General features: G+C 42.1%; 1 protein-coding gene across 3 annotated transcripts in view; it reads left to right on the top strand.

The window, feature by feature from the left end:
* The window catches only part of SC1 (voltage-dependent cation channel SC1), a 207,907-nt gene that overhangs the window by 52,038 nt on the left and 135,973 nt on the right, over nucleotides 1–19,896 (top strand).

Genomic DNA, 19,896 nt, shown 5'->3' on the forward strand with positions numbered 1-19,896 from the left:
AGGAGTTCTTTGTTGAAGAAACATTATAACAAATGTCTTGGTTTTTTATGAGTTTTTAACACGCACACTTTGGGTAATTTTAGTTTTTAATTTTCACTACAAAATACGTAATACAAAATTAGACAATTTAAATTTAAAGTATTGAGAAAAGACGGCATTGAACGGTTCCAAGATATGATGTTCTACTCTGTTTTTGGGCCGGGTCTGAATCCTCAACAAGATCCGGGGGATTACCATTATTTTAAATGTTATCCTCCATTCGCCCCATAACCTTCATCAGTATTAGGATTTTCTTCTACGATTTTATTTATTGCTTAGACGGGACGAGCTCACGGCCCACCTGGCGCTTAGTGGTTACCAGAGCCCCTAGACATCAACGACGTAAATGCCGTCACTCACCTTGAGACACGAGTTTTAAGTCTCGGTTTTTGCAGTACAACAGCTGTCCCATCGGTCCCCGGGGTGGTGGCACCAACCCAGCGGGCTCACAAGACGCTCTACTACCAGTAACAGTAAAATATTATTTGTTTGTTTTTGGTTATTGGTTTATGTTAATACGTGAAGCAAAAACTTTGTATCCCTTTTTACGAAAATTGCGCGGACGGAGGAGTGTGAAAGTTTCCACACTTATAAAGAATATAGAGAAGAAGTGCACAATGCTAATTTTTTTTTTAAATAATGCATAAAAGATACATTAAATCAATAAAGAAAACATTACACACACTACATACTATGTATTTGACGCACACACGCATGCATACTATTTATTGTCAAACTTTTGTTCTTGACGTCTGTTGTCAAATTGAAAATAGATTAAATATTGTTTGTCTTTGTTAATATTTTTTATAGAGTGGTCTTGGCGAAATTTGTGATTATAGAGGTATAAAATACAATCATAATAGTGTACAAACTTACAATTCCAATTAGTTATAGTCGAATTTCGACTACTGCGGGACCTCTAGTTTTAATTTTGCTTAATGCGTTCAAGCACGAGCTGTCATGGACACATTAGTCAAAACGCATTTCGCCTTTGATATTAAATGCTCGATTCTATTCCGATTCACCATCGTATTGTCTATCACTCTTCGTTTAAACGCTCGAGAACTGCTCCGAATATAAATACGGAATGTCCAATTGCCTTTGAGATATTTAGTTCGATACTGGGAATGTTCAACGCATGTTTCAGGTAAGGTATGTAGACTGTAGCTGCAATTTGATGCTCAATAAAATCTGATCGGTGGTGATTCTAAATCTAGGTGGTGATACGGGTTATATAATTATTCGTGCTTAATATTTTTAAGTTGCACATTATAGGGCACATCATTGGCTCAACGTGATAAGTGGTGTCAGTAAGCTTAGAAAAACCTGTGTGAAGTCGTAAAGAGCTCATACCACAGACTACACAATCCCTCAGAGCCGTTCAATAACTATTATGTAATGATTTCACTTCGCTCTGCCTGTTTTTTCCAAACGAGATCCCACACAATATTCAGTTCCCACTTACCTGTTTTCGAAGGCTTAACGAAACTTTTTTTTTTTTTTTTTTTTTTTTTTTTTTTTTTTTTTTTTTTTTTTTTTTTTTTTTTTTTTTTTTTTTTTTTTTTTTTATGATTGAAAGTTTACTGGTGGCCCGAAGGCCTTTCCAGTTTCACCAGGACAGGTGGGCGAGCAAAGGCTCAGCCAAGAGGGGTGGGATTTGCTAACAACTGCCCGAGCGCCTCCGAAGGAGACCTAACAACTCAAGAGCAATTGTTTCGCGAATGAATCTACTACCGGATCGGAATCGCGACCCGCTGAGAAGATCCGGCGAGAAACTCAGCGGGCTGATGCATGGGTTAGGTTGCACGTCGACCTCTTTGTCGAGTTCGACGAGTACGGTTACCGGGGTCCCTAAGCCTGCCCCTAGTATTAGAGCTGAAGGCATCTAATGCAAAGGTTATTGGATCTGATGGATCCGTAAGGACGTGTCTAGGGCGTCGACGGTGACTGGCTCCTGCATGATCAGGATTCGGGGAGTAGTCAGCGGCGGCAACGATAAGGCGATTATCATGACGCATAGCCTTATCGAAGTATCGTTCCGACGCTGACTTCATGTATTTCCGAATTGATTCGAGGCCCAGGTCGTCGTGTAGGTCAACGTTCCTCACGAACCACGGAGCCCCGACAGCTAACCTGCAAAAGCGGGATTGTAGGGATTGGAGGGTGTCTATGTGTGTGCGGGCCGCGTGAGCGAACACCACACTCGCGTAAGTCATGACGGGCCTTATGCAAGTTTTGTAAAGTGTCACCTTGTTCCGAAGGGACATTTTACTCCGCTTACAGATCATGGGGTAGAGTCTACCGAGAATAAACGCGGCACGGTCACGGACTGATTTTATATGCGGGCGGAATGTCATCGATGCATCCAGGGTAACGCCCAGGTACTTGACCTTCCTGGCCCAGGGTATGGGTTGTCTAAAGAGAGTAATCGGGGGTGTGAGATTCCTCCTCCTAATCCGGGAGGAAATCCGTGTGGAGCTTCCCCTCTGAAATAGCACCGCAGTACTTTTCGCTGGGTTGATGTCTATGCGCCATTTTCGGAACCACTGTCCTAGGGCTAGGGCTGCGCTCTGAAGCTTCTTTGCGATTAGGGACTTATTTCTACTCGAATAGTAAACAGTCGTGTCGTCGGCGAATAAAGCTAAATGGGTCGGCGGCGACCGGGGAATATCGTTGACGAATAAGCTAAATAGGAGGGGTGAGAGGACAGAGCCTTGCGGGACTCCAGCTGTGAGAGGTCGCGGAGAGGAGCGGGTTCCCTCGACTCGATATCGAAAAGAGCGGTTCGACAAGAAGTCCCGTATGATGAGCACGAGACTATCCGGCACGCCCATGTTGAATAGTTTGAAAATCAAACCATTGTGCCAGACTTTGTCGAACGCTTTTGCGACGTCGAAGAAGAGAGCTCCCGTGTATAACGGTTTTGGTCGATTAAGCCCCACAAGAATGTGCTCCGTGAGGCGGTGCACCTGTTGAACGCATGAGTGATTTGTACGGAATCCGAATTGTTCATCGATAAGAATGCCCTTGGATGAGACGAAGTCTCTGAGGCGTTTGTAGAGCAGACGCTCATACAGTTTGCCTAGAGACATGAGGAGGCTAATCGGGCGGTAGCTCGTCGGATGATTTTTTGGTTTACCGGGTTTATGTATGCCGATAACGTCCGCTTCTTTCCACACCGCGGGAAAGATACAGTTCGCCATAGCGGCATTGAAAACAGATGCCAACATCACGATGAGTTGGACGGGTAGAAGTTTAATAACGCGGTTGGATATACCGTCGGAACCGGGAGCCTTGCGAGGACGTAGGTCTTTGATCAAGTCTTTAACTTCCATCGGGGTGACGGGTGGTAACGCATCAGAGGGTGGCAAGGAGGCTCTGCGTTCTACCTCACTGTCTACTAATTCTACATGAACAGGGTCCACGGATTGAGTGCTGGGCGTGCACTGGGTTTGCAATGTATCGGCCAGCAGCTCTGCTTTTTCGTCATCATCGAACGCCGCGAGTCGGCCTGAGGGGCCTACGAGGGGGGGCATAGTTACTACCGTATCCGATTTGAGAGTACGAGCTAAGCGGTAGTAAGACCTTTGAGAGGGCGCTAGTCCTTGTCAAAGAACGTTTGTATAGCAAAGGTTATATCACAAAGAAAATTATTAGTTTTCTGACAGAATGACGTGGGAATTGACGCGTTCGCTCGAACCCATCCCTTTTCCGACTTCTGAAATAACTTATGTTCCTATTTTCACATTGCTTAAGTTGTTTATGTTGTTATCTATAAGAAAAATATGAATAGTGATTAGAAAAAAAATGTTAAGTTCATTTACATTTCTTATTTATTTATTGCTTATATAGTTGGAAGATCTCACAGCCCACCTGGTGTTAAGTGGTTACTGGAGTCCGTAGACAGCTACAACGTAAAAGTGCCACCCACCTCGAGATATAAGTTCTAAGGTCTCAGTATAGTTACAACGGTTGCCCCACCCTTCAAACCAAAACGCATTACTGCTTCACGGCAGATACAGGGAGGTTGGTGGTACCTACCCGTACGGATTCACAAGAGGTCCTACCATCAGTAAAATCGCGAGATCATCTCAGGGTTCTGGTTTATTATTGGTACTCATGATTGTGAGTAAATTAATGAATTTGAAATAAGGTATGTGTTTCCAAAAACGTATTGGATGGAATACGTGGAATGATGCGAACTTGAGACTTTTTAAATTCGGAAGGGATGAGCGTAGAATATATTTCGCCCGTGGACATATCACCTTTTCGCATTAAAAGTGTACAATTTCTAAAAATATTCGAAATTGAGTTAATATGCGTAAACATTTGATATCACCAGTATTTTTCTCATAAATACTGTCAAAAATAGTTTAGTAGTTTAGTTTTAGTTTATTTTTGTTTTGACGACTATTAACAAAATTAATACATAATTTTATCTTACTTTAAAAGACAGTTAAAAGACACTTACGGTAAAAAAAAATATGGCAAATATGTATGTTCATTAATAAAAATATTACATGTTAAACCTTTAAAACACTGTCCTGTAAAATTAGTAAGTTTTGAGATTATACAGTTTTAATGCGAGAAGACGATATTACAATGCAGTGCCCAATAAATTTGATCATCTTTAGTTTATGTTCTCAAACGCACCCTCCGTGATTACGATCGGAAATTCAACAAGATCTTGAGATCGGAAACGTCTTGAAGATATATAAAATTTTCATTTTAGCAGCGCTGATGTTTATCGAGGTCAGAAGGCAGTGTGGTGAGCGCGTCTGACACCACGAGCTCTCGACGCGTCGCTCTTGACTCTAGTGCCGACACTCGAGTGTCAACACTTCGTGTCCGACCCTTTGTCTTCGCGCTGAAAAACATTATAAAAACGAAAATGTCAGTACCGAATGTGCGAGCCTCATTGATTTTTCGAAATTTCTATTCATACGAAAATTATGGATCCACGAAAGGAACAAAATAAAACTCAGCGTAGCGAGAATCCTCCGTATTTACGGAGCTGCTGTTTCCTATTGTTTCTGTGAATATGATTATTTATCTTAATAACACGATAATGGTAGAAAAAAATAAATTTCAGCGATATCACAAAGCACGGTCCTTACGAACTCTATGTAGATTTTTTGGAACAAAGTTCCTTATGGGACGATGCGGTCGGGTACCCGAACCGGGAAAAAATGTCCGTACCGTAAGATTTTTATTAGTAATGCACACAGTGTACGACTTAACTGTGTAATAAGGTACAAAAAATATCATATTTTTTTATCATTCATTGACTACGATCTCAGAGCGTTCGTTTGCGCAATATACTAACTCTTATGCAAACAACCGTGAATGAAGTGTACCACAATAAGTTCGCACGTTACCGAATGACCGTGGGTTGTTGCGAAACCTCCAGTTTTATTTTCTTTATACCTCGAATATAACTTAAAATTAATATTTTTATAATAAGGAACTTCGTTCCTACAGCTGTCCCACGACACCACACATCTTTTTTGTAAATTAAACTTTTACATTCATTCGCAGTGTTTCTTAATGAAGGACAAAAATATTCAAATAGTGTAGTATAAGTATTATAGTAAAAACGAATTACAAAAGTACTCGATTATTATACTCGTACGATCGACAGGTTCATCATTGAACTCTTCGACCCGGTCTCACAGCTCGTTGGTTTTGTATTTAACTTTGATGCTTTACGTTAATATTTTTTTCTCTCGCAAAAATGTTTTTATTAGCTTGGATAGGTAAATGAACTCGCGCCCTTAACAAAATCTAAAAAGCGTATTCTTCTTCTTCTTCTTTGTCGTTTCCTCATTACTGAGGGTCGTGACCACCTTGGTCTAGTTTTTGCACCAGCTTCCTCCAATGCTGCCTGCATTCGGCCTGCTTAATGGCGCCCGGGACGCTGGTGTTTGTGGCCTCCTTGATAATGTCCGTCCACCTCGTTGGCAATCTTCCTCGACTTCTCTTTCCTTCCACGTGACCTACAACTATTAATTTTTCCAAGTTCTCAGGATTTTGTCGGGCCAGGTGCGTAAAAAATATCCTATGGTGTGTAGTTTTGTATAATAAGTTGCACGATTGGGTTTAATTATTTCTTAAGGTATATTGGGGTTTTTAATCGTGATATCTTATATTTGGGCGGAGCAACTCCTCCACATTCAGGTACCGACCTTTAGGACCGATTTTGATGATTTTTTCAAAAAAGAAGATTTGGTAGTGATCGGTCAAATTCAAATCATAGATCGGCCTGCATAGCGAGCCGAGCTTAACCTGACTATAATATTAATCTACGTTACCAAATTTCATGACTTAGGAAAAACAAAAGTTGATCTGATTACGCCATTTATAGTTTTGATATATTCATTTTTGGAGTTTACTCCTTTAGAATCGATTTACATATATAGGCCCGGGGTATGAAAATTATGGGGACCAAAATCGTACTAGCATGTCACACGAAATGCGTTATGCGCCTGATTGGCTCCTGATTGCGTGATGCGTGCGCGCGCCAATCAGGAGCCAACGCGCGGCCGCGTTATCGCAGGTGACGCCGGGCTGCTGCGCCGGCAGTCCGCCACAAAGCCTCGTACTGATCGCGCGTTTCTCTCATTATTGTATTTTCATATATTTGTTAGTCGTTTGTTTTGTGTCTCGTTAATTTGTTAATAATCTGTAGTGTATCGTGTTGTCGTAATATAGAACTATTTCTCGTATTGTTTCGTTTAATTTTTTATATCCAGTAAACTCCAGTCGTGCGTCGGAGCGGACACACACACTTTTTTTTTTAAATAACTTAAATCGAGTCTAATCTATCTATCTATAATATATAAAAATGAATTGCTGTTCGTTAGTCTCGCTAAAGCACGAGAACGGCTGGACCGATTTGGCTGATTTTGGTCTTGAATTATTTTTGGAAGTCGAGAGAAGGTTTAAAAGGTAGATAAATGAATGAAAATGCTCGGAATTAAATAAAAATATCAATTTTGTTTTTCCTTTGATGTTTCCCCCGTCGGACGAATTGCTATTATTTGTTTTAAGTTTATTTTATACAAAAGTTTAGTTCGTTTTATTTATCGATTGAGACACTACGAAATCTGCCGGGTCAGCTAGTCTTAAATATATAACGCTAGTTTCAAACTAACATACACGAGAACCTTAGGTTACGTATTTACTTGTGGCTGTAACACACAAAACGCACAGCTAAGGCATTTCTTTTTGGTAATCACGCAGTTATGTAGATCGTAAACTTTTATACTAGCAATTCAATGTGAAGGAAAATGCAAGTCGCCCACGTACTAAACGGACAATGGTCTCAGATATGGAAAAAACATAAATTAATATTTCAATAATCCGGAAAAGTGTAGGCGAGCCAGCTGCAATGAAATCGCTCCGGTCGGTCATTGAAAGCAGAAATGACAATGTAGTTTTATTGCTTTTCGTTTTTGCGGCACTACGACATCAGCAGAATTGGAATTTTGCAGATTATTTGGGTAAAAATTGAAAAATTAAATTAACTTTTATTTTCCTACCTATACTGATAGCCTTAAGAGGCTATTTCAGCTTCTCCTTGACGTGTAGGTGGGCTCACGGGGCTCAAACCAGAGTGTTGCTAACACAAGCGCAGTGCTTCGCAGAATCTATCACCGGATCGGAAACGCGACCCTCTGAGAAGATCCGGCGAGAAACTCAGTGGGCTGTGTCAATGGGTTAATTTACTCGTCAAGACCTTCGTCGCAAGCGACAGGTTCAGCGAGGACGGTGACCGGTGCTTGAGGTACCTAAAATCACCGTTAATGGATCGGGAGGATCCGTAATGACGTGTTTAGGGCGACGTTGACTGTACAACACACAACTGTACGACAAGTTTAGTGGACGCATATCACGAGTTGAGTGGAGCGAGAATTACCCCAAAGCGTGCTTAGTTTTACGTGGGAACATTACACAACAATATTCTCGTTTACGGAACTACCTTTTCGAACAGTGCAAACTTAGAAATACAACCATGAAAAACTAAGCTACTGGATTAGATTTAAACTTGGTGTTAGTTTATATCTAGCAAACGATAAAATAAATGTTGATTTTCCCTTTTTTTACACACCAAATATTTCACATATCCAAATCGTATCCGTCCATTGGCTTTGAAATATTTGGTTGAATAAGTGCCCTAAACCAAATGCACATTGCCTGTATTGAATACGAAAACTGCACGGTTTATTACATCACATATTAATACTGTAATTGGTTACAACACATTCACTTGTAAACACTTTACAAAATAAGCAGTGCTAAATATTTTTCAATTTGGCCGCTTTGGGAATAGTTTTTAAAATATGGTAAAGATATTGAAACGGATGATGGATGAATAGTGAATTGGAATAGCCCGGTGCGGGGTATAGCCACATTATCTGAAAATAGCCAAAGAAACTGTAGTTATGTAAGATACATGTACATATTTGTACTATGAAAGTGCAATTCTAATTTATATATATCACGAAAGGGCCATTTTAATTTAAATATTTTTTCATTAATTTAAATATTCATAATTTTAATTTTAATATTTTTTCATTAAATGTAATAACTCATTTTCGCTATGCTTGGCGAATAAATGATTTCTTACTTTCTTCTTTCTTTCTGATGTACCACCAACTTTAGAAGGATCATCAAATAAATATTTTTTGTTGCTGCGGTGTGAGTTGATTCATGTAGCCACTGGAATCTCTTCCAGTGTTTGACATTGTGTATATGTAGTGAAAGCCGATCAAAGAGGGTAAGAAGTATTAGACGATATTTTATAGCGCAATAAAGGTAGCCGAGCTCCTGTGTAGTTTGAGCGATCGTGTGGAAGTAATTGGATCTCGCGCGGCTCTAGTGACAGTCTACTGCTGGGCAGAGAAATAATAACAGCCTACAGTACGCTATTAATGAATTTTGAAAGCAATTAAATTTGGTTACATAAATTTCGAACGGTATATATTTTAAAATGTTTAAGAAAATAACTTTTGCCAGACAAAGTCACACAAGGTCTACATACTTTAGTTTCGGCAATAGGTCTCCGATCCATTCCGATAGAGGCACCCGTCACGTGCGGACGTGCTCATCGTCCACTCGATCGCCCGGTCTTTGTTCGCCCGGCTTTTGTTAGCCCGGCCATTGTTCGCGCGGCCTGTGTTTGTGGTACATCTGCCGACTAAGTGCTCTTTCTGGAAGTTTTTATTTGTTTTGTTTCTGTGTTCGTGGTACATCTGCCGACAAAGTGGTTTCCTGCAAGTATTTATTTGTTTTGTTTCTTTTCGTAATTTCTGTTTTGTTGTGCTTTTTCTTTGTTCTGTAGTAATCGCGCCGCATTGCCACCTGTGTTCAATAGAACCGCTCAGGTCCGAGAAGTTGGGGCCTCGCCGCAAGGCGAGTGTTTTCAAGACCCGGGGCCGCCCCACCTGGGTACTCAGCGATCATGGACGCTGTATTCGCGGAATTCCTCCGACTTCGCCACCCACAGCTCGCCTCGGAGTTTTTGGCCTTCAAGGCCAATCACACTGCGAGCCCTCTCGAGGACTCCGCCGCGCTCGCTGCTCCTGCGTCGCCTGTACCTGCGTGCAGAGCTTCTGCATTGAGCACCGCAGCCTCTGTCGTGCCTGCCGCTCCCGTGTCGCCTATACTGGCGAGAAAAGCTGCTGCGTCGTCCGCCGTGACCATCGTTTCAGCTGAGCGATCATCCGCGGCCTCCGTCGCGCCCTCTAAAACACCTACACTTGCTCGTAGGTCGCCTGCACCCGCTTCCTCGTGCTCCGACTCTCACTCGGACATGGAGGTCGACCTCGCCCCCGCCTCATCGACGGATGGATTCACCCTGGTACAGAAGGGTAAGAAGCGTGCCGCGGAGTCTCGAGCTCCCGCGGCCGCTAAAATTAGCAAAGCCGTGAACGCGTCGCGCCCCCGCCCTCAGACTCCCGTTGCGCCCCCAGCCCGTGCCACTCCGTCGCCGCGTCCGGTGGCACAAAATAAAACCCAGACCCCTCCCCCGGTTATCCTTCAGGAGAAGGCAGCTTGGGATCGAGTTTGCCTGGCCCTTAAGGCCAAAAATATAAATTTCACGAATGCCCGTAACCTCGCGAACGGCATTCAAATTAAGGTTCAAACACCCGACGACCATAGGGCCCTCTCTTCTTACCTCCGTAAGGAGCGTATAAGTTTCCATACGTATACGCTCCAGGAGGAGCGCGAACTCCGCGTTGTAATACGCGGAATCCCTAAAGAGTTAGATGTAGAGCTCGTAAAAGCCGACCTGTTAGAACAAGGCCTACCAGTGAATTCTGTGCACCGTATGCACACCGGTCGCGGTAGGGAGCCATATAATATGGTTCTAGTCGCTCTCCAGCCTACCCCCGAGGGTAAGAAAATCTTTAACACACAGACCGTCTGTAGGCTCTCTGGTATCGCTGTCGAAGCCCCCCATAAAAAAGGCACTCCTAGCCAGTGCCATAACTGTCAATTGTACGGACACTCTTCCCGTAACTGTCACGCGCGCCCTCGATGTGTTAAGTGTTTGGGCGATCACGCCACGGCCCTCTGCGCTCGCGACCAAAAAACCGCGACGGAACCGCCTAGCTGCGTCCTGTGTCGAACACAGGGTCACCCCGCGAATTACCGTGGTTGCCCCCGAGCCCCTAAAATAAATCGCCGCGTCGCCCGCCAAAACCGCCTCCGAGCTTCCGGCCCAGACATCAAAGCCTCGGCACCCTCTGCGTCGCAGGCTAAGCCAGCGTTCGTTCCGGCGGCGGTGCCCAGTGTCTCGGCCTGGGCAAAACCGCTGCCGTACACGAACACGGCTACAACTCCCTCCTCCGCGATTCGTCCCGCCCCCGCGACTCGTCCCTCTCCCGCGACTTGCCCTCCGACCGCGTCCGACAATCTCGCTTTAGCGATCGACTTCTTTCAGTCGATCAACTTTGAGCGCGTTAACGCTTTGGGCGACGCCATTCGCGCTGCCTCCACTGCACAACACTTTATCGCCGTTGTGCAGGAATACGCCGACGTATACGCGTCATTAAATACGTACGTCCTCCCCTCACTCCGCCGGTAATCAATGGCGTATATAAGTAGAATAAAGCCCCTATCCGTAACGATAGAATTTTTTAACGCTTACGGTCTCGCAAATCAACGTGATCAGGTTTCTGACTTTTTGCGTGACCACCAAATTGATATCTTTTTAGTGCAGGAGACCCTACTTAAGCCCGCGCGCCGTGACCCTAAAATCGCGAACTATAACATGGTCAGGAACGACAGGCTCTCTGCCCGTGGTGGTGGTACCGTCATTTACTATAGAAGAGCCCTGCATTGCGTCCCGCTCGATCCTCCCGCGCTCGCTAATATCGAAGCATCAGTGTGCCGAATCTCACTGACGGGACACGCGCCGATCGTTATCGCGTCCGTTTATCTTCCACCGGATAAGATCGTTCTAAGCAGTGATATCGAGGCGCTGCTCGGTATGGGGAGCTCTGTCATTCTGGCGGGCGACCTAAATTGTAAACACATCAGGTGGAACTCACACACCACAACCCCGAATGGCAGGCGGCTTGACGCGTTAGTCGATGATCTCGCCTTCGATATCGTCGCTCCGCTAACCCCGACTCACTACCCGCTAAATATCGCGCATCGCCCGGATATACTCGACATAGCGTTATTAAAAAACGTAACTCTGCGCTTACACTCGATCGAAGTAGTTTCAGAGTTAGATTCAGACCACCGTCCCGTCGTTATGAAGCTCGGTCGCGCTCCCGATTCCGTTCCCGTCACGAGGACTGTGGTGGATTGGCACACGCTGGGCATCAGCCTGGCTGAATCTGATCCACCATCGCTCCCGTTTAACCCGGACTCTATCCCGTCTCCTCAGGATACCGCTGAAGCCATAGACATCTTAACGTCACACATCACCTCGACATTAGATAGGTCATCGAAACAAGTTGTAGCGGAGGACTTCCTTCACCGCTTCAAATTGTCCGACGATATTAGGGAACTCCTTAGAGCTAAGAACGCCTCGATACGCGCCTACGACAGGTATCCTACCGCGGAAAATCGTATTCGAATGCGTGCCCTACAACGCGACGTAAAGTCTCGCATCGCCGAAGTCCGAGATGCCAGATGGTCTGATTTCTTAGAAGGACTCGCGCCCTCCCAAAGGTCTTACTACCGCTTAGCTCGTACTCTCAAATCGGATACGGTAGTAACTATGCCCCCCCTCGTAGGCCCCTCAGGCCGACTCGCGGCGTTCGATGATGACGAAAAAGCAGAGCTGCTGGCCGATACATTGCAAACCCAGTGCACGCCCAGCACTCAATCCGTGGACCCTGTTCATGTAGAATTAGTAGACAGTGAGGTAGAACGCAGAGCCTCCTTGCCACCCTCTGATGCGTTACCACCCGTCACCCCGATGGAAGTTAAAGACTTGATCAAAGACCTACGTCCTCGCAAGGCTCCCGGTTCCGACGGTATATCCAACCGCGTTATTAAACTTCTACCCGTCCAACTCATCGTGATGTTGGCATCTATTTTCAATGCCGCTATGGCGAACTGTATCTTTCCCGCGGTGTGGAAAGAAGCGGACGTTATCGGCATACATAAACCCGGTAAACCAAAAAATCATCCGACGAGCTACCGCCCGATTAGCCTCCTCATGTCTCTAGGCAAACTGTATGAGCGTCTGCTCTACAAACGCCTCAGAGACTTCGTCTCATCCAAGGGCATTCTTATCGATGAACAATTCGGATTCCGTACAAATCACTCATGCGTTCAACAGGTGCATCGCCTCACGGAGCACATTCTTGTGGGGCTTAATCGACCAAAACCGTTATACACGGGAGCTCTCTTCTTCGACGTCGCAAAAGCGTTCGACAAAGTCTGGCACAATGGTTTGATTTTCAAACTATTCAACATGGGCGTGCCGGATAGTCTCGTGCTCATCATACGGGACTTCTTGTCGAACCGCTCTTTTCGATATCGAGTCGAGGGAACCCGCTCCTCCCCACGACCTCTCACAGCTGGAGTCCCGCAAGGCTCTGTCCTCTCACCCCTCCTATTTAGCTTATTCGTCAACGATATTCCCCGGTCGCCGCCGACCCATTTAGCTTTATTCGCCGACGACACGACTGTTTACTATTCTAGTAGAAATAAGTCCCTAATCGCGAAGAAGCTTCAGAGCGCAGCCCTAGCCCTAGGACAGTGGTTCCGAAAATGGCGCATAGACATCAACCCAGCGAAAAGTACTGCGGTGCTATTTCAGAGGGGAAGCTCCACACGGATTTCCTCCCGGATTAGGAGGAGGAATCTCACACCCCCGATTACTCTCTTTAGACAACCCATACCCTGGGCCAGGAAGGTCAAGTACCTGGGCGTTACCCTGGATGCATCGATGACATTCCGCCCGCATATAAAATCAGTCCGTGACCGTGCCGCGTTTATTCTCGGTAGACTCTACCCCATGATCTGTAAGCGGAGTAAAATGTCCCTTCGGAACAAGGTGACACTTTACAAAACTTGCATAAGGCCCGTCATGACTTACGCGAGTGTGGTGTTCGCTCACGCGGCCCGCACACACATAGACACCCTCCAATCCCTACAATCCCGCTTTTGCAGGTTAGCTGTCGGGGCTCCGTGGTTCGTGAGGAACGTTGACCTACACGACGACCTGGGCCTCGAATCAATTCGGAAATACATGAAGTCAGCGTCGGAACGATACTTCGATAAGGCTATGCGTCATGATAATCGCCTTATCGTTGCCGCCGCTGACTACTCCCCGAATCCTGATCATGCAGGAGCCAGTCACCGTCGACGCCCTAGACACGTCAGATCCGGATCCGTACGGATCCATCAGATCCAATAACCTTTGCATTAGATGCCTTCAGCTCTAATACTAGGGGCAGGCTTAGGGACCCCGGTAACCGTACTCGTCGAACTCGACAAAGAGGTCGACGTGCAACCTAACCCATGCATCAGCCCGCTGAGTTTCTCGCCGGATCTTCTCAGCGGGTCGCGATTCCGATCCGGTAGTAGATTCATTCGCGAAACAATTGCTCTTGAGTTGTTAGGTCTCCTTCGGAGGCGCTCGGGCAGTTGTTAGCAAATCCCACCCCTCTTGGCTGAGCCTTTGCTCTCCCACCTGTCCTGGTGAAACTGGAAAGGCCTTCGGGCCACCAGTAAACTTTCAATCATAAAAAAAAAAAAAAAATAAAAAGAAAAAAAAAAAAAATAAAAAAAAAAAAAAGGTCTCCGATTTGGCTGTGGTTCTTACTAATATAGATTAAACATAGTCACTAAATGTAGTGTTTCAGCTTCAATAGATCGATAGTTATAATACAATTTCCTTAGTTTACAACCCTACATATCGAAGCAGTGATGAATGAGACATCGACCTACTTCGCCACAAAGCATCTAACTGTTTGCATTGTTCCCGATCTGGTCAGAGGATTTAGTTCGTTCCGTTCGTTTGGTGTTACGATAAAATATCTCGCCAGACTACAATACGATTTGGTTGTATTCCATTCACTCACTTAGCTACAGATACGTTGCAGAGTTTGGACGTGATTTGTGTTGTACAAAGTCTTGCGTATTGATTACCATAAACGTTTGGTTGGTATTTTGGGAGATATTTGTTCTAAAGCGAATATACTTAGTCTGGCCATAAATACTGTTACAATTAAAAATAAGCAAAATATTACATTTGCATTTGGAATCTGTCATTTTTATATGATTGCTCATTGAGTTTTCTCATTTTGGCGCCAATACATTGTACAATATTTTGCGATATTAAAATGGAGTGGGGTGATAAAGAGAACCGAATCGCTGTGACTGCATTACACAAAGTAGGTATGGAGTTTTAGAGAGAACGGCTTGCTCTAAGCGCCATGATAATTTGGAGTCCCTAAAACAATCCGTACGATGGGCAGTGAAAAATTTTCCCATGGAAAGAGTGCGTGCTTCTATTGATAACTGGCCTCAACGTTTAAAGGACTGTATTGCAGCCAATGGAGACCACTTCGAATAAGCTTTTTATACTTTAAATTGTTTTATATTTATGTATTAAACTAACACACTGTAAAAATAATAAATGTTATTTGCCATAGATTTTTTTTTGTTTTCCTTTGTAACAGTATTTATGGCCAGACTAAGTATATTTCGATCTGTGTAGTTTATTCACCATAAATTGGATACTATTGATGGATACTTGATTATATAATTTTCATATTAACATCAAGAAAGCCTTTATAGGTAACGGGGTAAATGGATATGATATTACGATTTCATACTATATAAAGATTACTATGCACAGACTCTACAATATAGAATCTTCTATATTACGACCAGCTATCGCGTCATTAGGTTAAAAATTGCTATTAATTTAGTTAATTAGTTTCATCCGTGATGTCCTTGTTTAATTATTATCTTCACTCATAGTGAATTACTACTTATTTTAAAACTGCATCAAAACTAATGCAATTTAATCTAATTGATAAATAAGGAGATAGCTAACGGATTCGCTCACAAAAGTAGTGTTTATCAATACTGAAAGGAGAAAACAAAATCGCACTTCAAATTTGTATTTTGCTTTGTTTTTTAGTAAGTATGTGGCACAAAGACTTAATGGTCTCGTAGGAGCGTGGCGTACTTACCCTAAAGAATTGTTTGCTTTACATTACGTTTTTGCTTGGCGGTATAAGATAGACACGATAATAGTACCTAAACGCTTGTGAGCTCGCAAGACACAGATGTAAAAGCCGGTTAGCAATTGCAGTATGTTAATTAATATAATACTCAGACAACGCTGCCGCTATTTTAGGCCACATAGCCATAATTAATTTCGTCTTTAATATATAAAACCGCTGAAACTATAGTTCGTATTCGTTTAGAAATAATAATTATTTCCATTTCCGCTAGAGTAGCTATTGCTACTGAGACTATGGGAGAGGTTCCGTGGCCTATTAAATAAACAGTTTATAATTAGAAACGTTAGGAAAAGCTAGATTATATCATCTGTTTATGTGTATTTAATAAGGCAACAAAATTTACTGTGTTATACCAGTGAGCTGCGACTACCAATCGTCATCTAATGGTAGGGCATGCTGTAAGCGCACATTTTTTTTTATTGCTTTGATGGACGGACGAGCTCACAGCCCACCTGATGTTAAGTGGTTACTGGAACCCATAGACATCTACAACGTAAATGCGCCACCCACCTCGAGATATAAGTTCTAAGGTCTCAGTATAGTTACAACGGCTGCCCCACCCTTCAAACCGAAACGCATTACTGCTTCACGGCAGAAATAAGCAGGGCGGTGGTACCTATCCGCGCGGACTCACAAGAGGTCCTACCACCAGTAATTACGCAAATTATAATTTTGCGGGTTTGATTTTTATTACACGATGTTATTCCTTCACCGTGGAAGTCAATCGTTAACATTTGTTGAGTACGTATTTCATTAGAAAAATTGGTACCCGCCTGCGGGATTCGAACACCGGTGCATCGCTTCATACGAATGCACCGGACGTCTTATCCTTTAGGCCACGACGACTTCAACCTAAATGAACATGCGTAGATACTACTCTCCTTTATTTTTCTTTCTTACTAGGTAAAATATTCGCGTTCTAGTTCGAAAGAGATAATAGACGCTATAGAATTGAGAATTGAGAAATTGAGACTTGGAGTTCAAGTTAAGAATATTCTATAGATAGCGGCAATCATGTTGTCATGCTTATGGTCTCTGATGTCCGTTTACACCAGGTGGGCTGTGAGGTCATTGGCCCGACTGCGCATTAAAAGAAATGATTGATCGACGAATTAACTTGGCGAAAGTTAATCAGAAAACAGTGGCCGAGTAATTTCGAAACAACAAAAGCCAATAAAGAGGGTCGTGATTACAATGGAGTTAAAGCGAAATGTACCGGAAAATCATTCAAGTCGATTCCGAACAGCGAATCGACAAGTACTACTACGGATATCGGGAAATTGTTCGAAGCAACACTGTTAATTTACTGTGAATTTCTAACAAGAAATCAATGTATTAGATGAAAAGAAGATGTACTAAATAAGGACATGAACAAGTTTGAATTTTTAAATTTTCATGAGAACTAAATAATTCAAAATTGAAAAAGAAAAGAAATTCGAAGTTTGATTTAGAAATTTAAATCAATTACTTTTACTGAATCTCGAGGACCAGACCATTAAAACCGTCAGCGTTTTCATGCCAGCGTATTCGTGCCAATTTCTGGAATCCATTTACACTGGAAAATGAAGGTTCTACAAAAGGTTTCACCTTTTCGTTTAAGGGACAAAAAGCTATTTCCTACCTACAGCCGATCTGATGGATTTCCTCATTTGATGTGGATAAAAATTATGGATTTTTACGACTAAATTAAGTATCCATATATTTTAGAAGAAAACGTTAAGTGTTATATTTAGTATAATATATTCCGTATAATAAAATAAATGTAAAAATAAATATATAGCATTGTAAGCATTGTGAGTGCACACGGGGAGACTCTTACACTTGCAATGGCACCATTGCTAGTAATTACATAGTGCGAGAGCATTTAGTAAGAAATTCAGCTAGCTCATTTTTTACACCAATTGGGTGCTAATTAGGAAGCAACATCGATCTTTCCAGTGGTGAAACTAGTTATTCGTTTATAAAAATATATAAAATATTTCCCGACATCCTCATTACCACTATTCGGTATTCCCTTTGTGTCATTTGGCCCTAATTGCCGAGCAGCCACCACGTTTCTGTTTGTAGGGTCGTATAGTCCTTGCGTATAAATGAAAGTGAAGTTATCCATATTGTGGTTACACTACACTTTTGTAGCTCCAATTACTTACTTAGGATGACAATGAGTTTGCTCTATAAAAGTATCGGCCAGAGCTAATTAATAGTCTTTTATTATTTTATATTTATCTTAAAGATCTTGTGTAATTATTTTACAAACAAGCGTAGAATTACTTTAAGCCTATGAGAAGCGATTCACGACGAATCTTTTTTGTAGCATGATAGGAGGATACGCTGAACCAACCCTACATAGTGTGCGATAAGCGCAAGAAGATGAAGAAGATGAAGTAATTCACCACACTGCCAACTATGCTATTCAATGATAGTTAACGAGCGTATAGCTACTGTAAACGTAGACAGTGTCAGTGATAGTCGTAGTCAAGACATTAGACAAAACAACCAACATTATATAGTAATTTAACAAGTTATGTTGTACCTTTACATTGGCAACACTATGCACTTAACAATCAAATCAAATCAAATAAAAAATTTCCAGTTATTGCGGTTGAAAATCTTTTTAAACATATTATTATACTTCTTCTGTGCGTGTGTTTGTCACTGAACTCCTCCTAAACGGCTGGACCGATTTTAATGAAATTTTCTGTGTACTTTCAGGTGGATTCGAGAACGGTTTAGATTTACAAATCAGCCGGTATCTACGTTATTTATCTTTCCTAGAAATAATTTATACGGAAAAACAGCGTTTGCCGGGCCAGCTAGTAGTAAAATTGTAAAAATCGTGTTTAATCCACCAATGAATTTCGAATAAAGATTGCCCATCAATACAGTTTGTTCGAAAACAAATTCTGAACACGAATCATTATATCCGGATAAAATCGAGATTGATGGAGACGCCCAATACCCGGGATATATCCGGATTTAGTTAGTAGAAGCTATAGGAGGGGATCGAATCACAAATAATGAATAAAACAGTTCGTGTGAACAAAGCTTTTGGATGATTTGTTCAAGTGGCTTACGTTTCGTGACTGTAATTTATCAAGAGAGAAACTTCCTCGAAGCCTATACTATTATAATATATGAAAGAAAATTCATGTTTATTATGAAGCAGCAGAATTTTTCTGCAAGAATCCAGTGCCTCACTGCGAAACCGTCGTGCGATTAATTCTTAAAAGAAGATTTTACTAGACGGAATTTAAAAAAAAAAAACAGTAAGGTCGTTTTCAATTAAAAATAAAACAAAGTGCCGTTTTTTATTAAAAAACGAGAATATCAATGATTTAAGATGAAGTGCCTCTTTGTATTGTAGGTTAGTGTTTACAATTGGAGAGCTAAGTAGGTGCAGATTTTGCTATTACGAATAAAAATTTCACGTATTAAAAATAATCCTAAAACATCGCAAATTATTCTTACTAATTTATACCGTAACTATTTAATTACTATTAATAATTATTTAATTATTATTTACCGTAATTATTTAACTTAGCTATTTAACAAATAACCTTCTTCCATTTAATTAGAATACATGGATTGAATTGTTAATAAATATTAATTAACAATAAATAGTTAATAAATAAATATATTTTTTATAGTTTTTATTAATCAGTGGACGAGCTCACGGCCTAGATGGTCTTAAGGAGCCCATAGATCCTAAACGTAATGCCTTTCGCTTTGAAGGATGAGACAGCCACTGGAAAGTATAATTGAGGCTTAGCCTCATGATATCTGAGGTCCTGTACGTAATGCTAATATTAAATATATTAAAAATCAAATACGTATTTTCAAAATTCGCTAACGCGCTAACACATTTAACAGACGTAAGAACACAGGTGATATATTTAATTGAGTGCAAGTTCGTGAACACGAGAATGAAATAGCGTAAAATGTAAAACACTAGGTATATATACTTGACTTCTAATGAAATACGTACTTGACGCATGTTCACAATAATTTACTTCTACTACTAAGGAATAGCATCTTGTAAGTGAAAATAAAGACCGTAAAAAAAATTAACTTTTTTTTTTATTGCTTAGAACGTGGACGCGCTCACAGCCCATTTGGTGTTAAGCGGTTA

This window comes from Bombyx mori, chromosome 19 (genome assembly GCF_030269925.1).
Source record: "Bombyx mori chromosome 19, ASM3026992v2".
NCBI lineage: Eukaryota > Metazoa > Arthropoda > Insecta > Lepidoptera > Bombycidae > Bombyx > Bombyx mori.